Raw genomic sequence first — 5,424 nt, 5'->3', positions numbered from 1 at the left:
TTTAATATTTCATTTGCTTTGTTTTATGTCCTGGTTCTGAATTTTTAGAATATTCATCTTGTTTTCATCATCATCATCATCATCATCATTTAATGTCTGCTTTTCCCTGCTGGCATGGGTTGGATGGTTTGACTGAAGACTGGCAAGCCGGAGGCTGCACCTGGCTCTGATCTGATCTTGCAAGGTTTCTACAGCTGGATGCCCTTCCTAATGCCAACCACTCCAAGAGTGGGTGCTTTTTACATGCTATCGGAAAGGGCGCCAGTCAGGCAGCACTGGCATCAGTCAAACTTGAATGGTGCTTTTTACCTGTCACCAGAACAGAACCAGTCAGGCAACACTGACATCAACCATGCTTGTATGGTGCCTTTTACATGCTACCAGCACAGGAAACAGTCAGGTAGCACTGGCATCAACCAAGCTCGAATGGTGTTTTTACATGCCACCAGCATGGGAGCCAGTCAGGTGGCACCGGAATTGCTCATGATTGAATGATGCTGTTTATGTGCCAGTGCCATGCAAAAAGCACTGGTGCTGGTGCCATATAAAAGGTACTTGTTCTGGTTCCCCATGCATAATGCCCATACTGGTGTCACATAAAACACACCCTTGCTTGTGTCGCATAAAAAATGGAATCTGTGCTGAGACACCATGCTGCTGACAGTGATAAAGCATGTGCTTAAGAAAGAAATCAGTTTTGAAGTATGGTCATATTGGTTTTCATCATCATCATCATCATCATTTAATGTCTGTCTTCCTTGCTGCTGTCGGAGGGCTGCACCAGGTTCCAATTGTCTGTTTTGGCATGGTTTCTATGGCTGGATGTCCCTTGTAATATCAAGCACCTTACAGAGTGTACTGGGTGCCTTGTATGTGGGACCAATACTGGTTGTTTATAGATGGGGCCAGCATGGGTGCTTTTTACATGGTAGCAGCTCGCATGCTTTTAATGTGGTGCCAGCATGGGTCTTTTCTCATGGTACCAACATGTGTAGGAAATAGTCTTTTTCAGAAGTCATGGGAAACATGTCATTAATATATTAAGTGAACTTGGTAATTGTTTAATAATAATTACTTCTATGAGTTCAAATTCCTCCAAGGTCAATTTTTCCATTTGGGGTCGATAAATTAAGTACTAGTTGTGTACTGGGGTCGATCTAATTGACTGGCCTCCTCCTTAAAAATTTCGGTGCCTAGAATAGAAAAGCACAATAATTACTTCTATTAATGCTATATGTTCTTCAAACGATAAACAATAAAATATATTTGGATTTTTCAAAATGAAACAAAACTAACAATAAGATGGAAAAATGATGGTTATTTTTGAATACCTCCATTTTATTTATATTTGGAAAGTTTTCTCCTTCTTTTCTTCTTTGCAAAGTCTTTGAACAGATCCTCAAAATTAATCCCAAATATTATTATAGCAAGATTAAAGTAATTTCTTTTGTGCTGTAAACCATTTACCATGTCTGTGGTGCCTCACTTCCCTTGGTGCCCTAAACACGTGCTTATTTTGCTCAATGGTTAATCCAGCGCTGCAGTAATATACTGAATGTCATTTGGTTTACTGTAAGATACAATTGATATTGTGCGTTACATTTGATATTGTGCTTATTGTCAAAAACATATTTGATATATATATATCATTTTATAAATATTATATCACATGCTTGTGTTTACCTAATGGGGAATAAATTCTGGAAAAACAACAATATTCTAATTAACCAGTTAGATATCCTGTCAGCAGCAATGCCAAGTAAATTTTGTTTTCAGTGTTACATTAATTTCTTCATTTTTATCATCAATAACAGGGAAAAATACTTATAAAAATAAATATATAAATGAAACAATGTTGATGATTCTTATCAGCAGCATATTTGTGATAGGTTTGTCATCTGTTATAAGAAAAAAAAAATACAAGTTAAATACAAAGAAAATATCAAAAACAAAGTACAAAGCAAAAAATTACAAAAATACCAATAAATGAATCTTACAATCTTCAGACATTTGGCACCTTTTCTTGTTCTGTATTTCACTAATTAGTTCCACATTATCTGAGCAAAAACTTTAAAGGAGACAATTCCAAGGAAGACAGAGACATTTTGACATTTTCCAGTCTTATTTTGTTATTTTATAGATATTAGTTTCAGATTTGTTAATATGATATATTTCTCTAAAAACACATATTACATGTTAGTTTTATTATAGATTTCAATTTGATAAGCAGATATTCATTTCATCCTCTTCAGCATTATAAAGATTACTTCCTGTTCTCTTAATAAAGCTAAGTATGAAGAAAATTTCATAGTTTCTAAATATGATTGCAATATTAAATTAATAGTTAGGGTGGTGAGATGGTAGAACCGTTTGCATGTCAGGCAAAATGCCAATTGGCGTTTTGTCCCTTTTTTACGTTCTGAGTTCAAATTCCATCGAGGCCGACTTTACCTTTCATTCTTTTGAGGTGATAAAATAGGTACCAGTTGCATACTGGGTCGATGTAATCAACTTACCCTCTCCCCAAAATGCTGGTCTGTGCTTGTGACATGTAAAAAGTAACATTTGAGCGTGCTTGATGCCAGTGCCGCCTGACTGGCACCTTTGCATGTGACACATAAAAAACACCATTTGAGCGTAGTCAATGCTACTGCCACCTGACTGGCTCCTGTGCTGGTGGCATGTAAAAAGTACCATTTGAATGTGGTTGATGCCAGTGCTGCATGACTCGCTCCCGGAGCCTCGTGGAGCTTTGGGTGTTTTCACTCAATAAACACACACATCCACGCCCGGTCTGGGAATCGAAACCATGATCCTCCGACCGCGAGTCTGCTGCCCTAATCACTGGGCCATTGCGCCTCCACGGAAAACATTATAGGAAAAGTTATTTTATCATTTTAATATTATAATGTGAACTGCTGGCAGAATCATTAGCATGCTGGGAGAAATGCTTAGCAGTATTTCTTCGGTCTTTACATTCTGAGTTCAAATTCTGCAAAGGTCGTCTCTGCCTTTCATTATCTTGGGGTCGATAAAATTAGTACTAGTTGAGTACTGGAGTCAATGTAATTGACTTACTCCCACCCCAGGAATTGCAGGCCTTGTGCCTATAGTAGAAAAAGAATATTATAATATGGACTTCAGTAACCCTTAGTGGTAACCATAACCATCAACATGCACAGTGTAGTCTGCATCTACGACTGCTGTTTGCTAATAGCATTAGAAGAAAATATTTGTGGATTACAGCATAAATACTGCAGTCCTAGCGACATCTATCTCAAGTTAATTCTATGACTAACTGTGTGTATGAACCTTTTAAGTCCGTGGTATCACCTTGTTTCCAACGCTCAAATTGGGCTTTGACAATATTGCTCGAGTGTGATGTAATTGTAAGGCCTCTGCTTTGTGTAGTAATCGTGTACTCCACTCTATGAAAATAATATGCAATTTATTCTCTGAATCCAATGATATGAGAATGAGAAGAAAAATGTGGGTGTTAAGAAGAGGAAAATGTTAACTGTGAATAATAAATTGGAAGTTATAAAGATGTGATTATCAGGAAAATAGATTCGTGTTAGAGAAATGATAAAGCTCTAGGTAAATAGGGTGAAAATCCATTTCAACAAGAAATGGAAGCAATATTATGATTTATATAGCGTCTTTCTAAATGGAATATCACAACAACAAAATCGAATTCCTTGAAGTACCATGGCTATTAAAATGAAAGCTTTATATATCTTGGCTGCAATTAAAGAAAATATTACAAAAGAAGATGAGATTCTAGCAGGAACTGAAGAAATCTTTATTGTCAGATAACGAGGAATTAAAAACTTTAACAGGAATCCATAATGACTGTATAACACTTGCGGACAAAGATGTGCTGCAAAAATATCCCAATGTTTTGAAAATAATCGAAGAGGGTTATGAAGATAAACAGATTATTTCTGTCAATGAAACAGATCTCTTCTAGAAAAAAGTATCTCCATAAACATTTTTGCCAAAGAAAGGAAAACCATAAGCTGGATTTTTAAGAGTCATAAGACAACTTCACCGAGGGCCTGGGAACAGGGTGCAGTGGGGTGCAAGTGCACGCTTAAAATTTTACAAACATTTCACGAACTTTGTAAAATATTTTGGACCTTGCTGCAGAAACGTTGCCAGGTCAGACTGGAGCCTGGTGCATCCTCCTGGCTTGCCAGACCCCAGTCAAACCATCCAACCCATGCTAGCATGGAAAACGGACGTTAAACGACGACGATGATAATTATGATGATGATAATGATGATGATGATGTTGATATCCAACAGAATATTGTATTCTATATTTTCAGAACCTCAAGTAAACTTCTTTGACAGCCATCACCCCACGATCTTTAAATAGCCAATTCTCTTTCTCTATCATTTTCATAAATTTCCACCTGACAGTGAATTAAACACATCACGTAACCAGGTACTCTCTAACAAACCTTTAATGTAAATAAAGTTGTTCTCAATAATATAAATACTTGTTGCCTTCCATTGTATTTCTCTCACATAAATTCGAGCCTTGCATGGATTTGCTTTCCTGTTTTGGCCCCCTTTTGCAATTACCATCTCAAGCCCATTTCTCCAGCTTATAAATTTCAGGCTTTCCTTATAGACTTCTCTCAGACTTAGGTTTGTCATAAATCCTAGGGTTAATAAGTCTGGAGATTAATGCGCTTTCCATGGCGTATAAGTGACAGGGATTAACAACACTCCCGCCTGAACGGGATGCTGGTCCGTTGCAGAGGTAACTTCTTAACTATTGCTAGAACACATTTACAGCACAATAAACTGGAAAACACCCTGCCCTGGAATCGAAACCACGATCGAGAGATCGTAAGTGCAATATTCAAGCCACAAAGCCTTGCATCTTTATAAGAATACAAAAATGTTTTCTATTATTGGAAGATTTCGTTAGAATCTCTTCAAATTACATAACACAGTTTGTTTTCCTTTCATTACTAATATATCATTTAAACAGAATTTATGAATAATTTGTTTCTATTATGACGTAATAATTTGAGAAATTTTCACAAGATAAACCCGCCGGTGTTAAGTTTATTTCACAAATTCAATCTTTGTCAAGCATAAACATTTAAATTACGTATACCAGGCCTTCACAAAACTGTTTGGAACTTACACTCCAGTTTATCATTCAAAAATATTAGTGAAAGAAAACAAAAATCTTGACATAAGACGACCAAGTTTATTTTATTCTTTTATTTGTTTCAGTCATTTGATTGTGGCCATGCTGGAGCACCGCCTTTAGTCGAGCAAATCGACCCCAGGACTTATGCTATCGGTCTCTTTTTGCTGAACCATTAAGTTACGGGGACGTAAACACACCAGCATCGGTTGTCAAGCGATGTTGGGGGGACAAACACAAACACATACATACATA

At 36.8% G+C, this 5,424-nt stretch overlaps 1 long non-coding RNA gene across 3 annotated transcripts in view; it reads right to left on the bottom strand.

The window, feature by feature from the left end:
* LOC106878534 (uncharacterized) overlaps positions 1 to 4,973 on the bottom strand; it is a 24,335-nt gene extending 19,362 nt beyond the window's left edge. Inside the window, exons 1-3 of one of the 3 annotated variants that reach the window (XR_008263645.1) lie at positions 4,466 to 4,973; positions 1,332 to 1,570; positions 1,076 to 1,193 (exon numbers count right to left, since the gene is read on the bottom strand). This is a non-coding gene — a long non-coding RNA (uncharacterized LOC106878534). Of the gene's footprint in view, positions 1 to 1,075; positions 1,194 to 1,331; positions 1,571 to 1,683; positions 1,893 to 1,997; positions 2,225 to 4,465 lie in introns of those variants that run through there. The other 2 variants (XR_008263647.1, XR_008263646.1) reach the window with 2 other exon arrangements.
* Between the last annotated feature and the right edge of the window lie 451 nt (positions 4,974 to 5,424).

The sequence above is a fragment of the Octopus bimaculoides genome, chromosome 3 (assembly GCF_001194135.2).
Source record: "Octopus bimaculoides isolate UCB-OBI-ISO-001 chromosome 3, ASM119413v2, whole genome shotgun sequence".
NCBI lineage: Eukaryota > Metazoa > Mollusca > Cephalopoda > Octopoda > Octopodidae > Octopus > Octopus bimaculoides.
The sequence above is the reverse complement of the archived record's forward strand: the minus strand, read 5'-3'. Positions and strand labels throughout refer to the sequence as shown.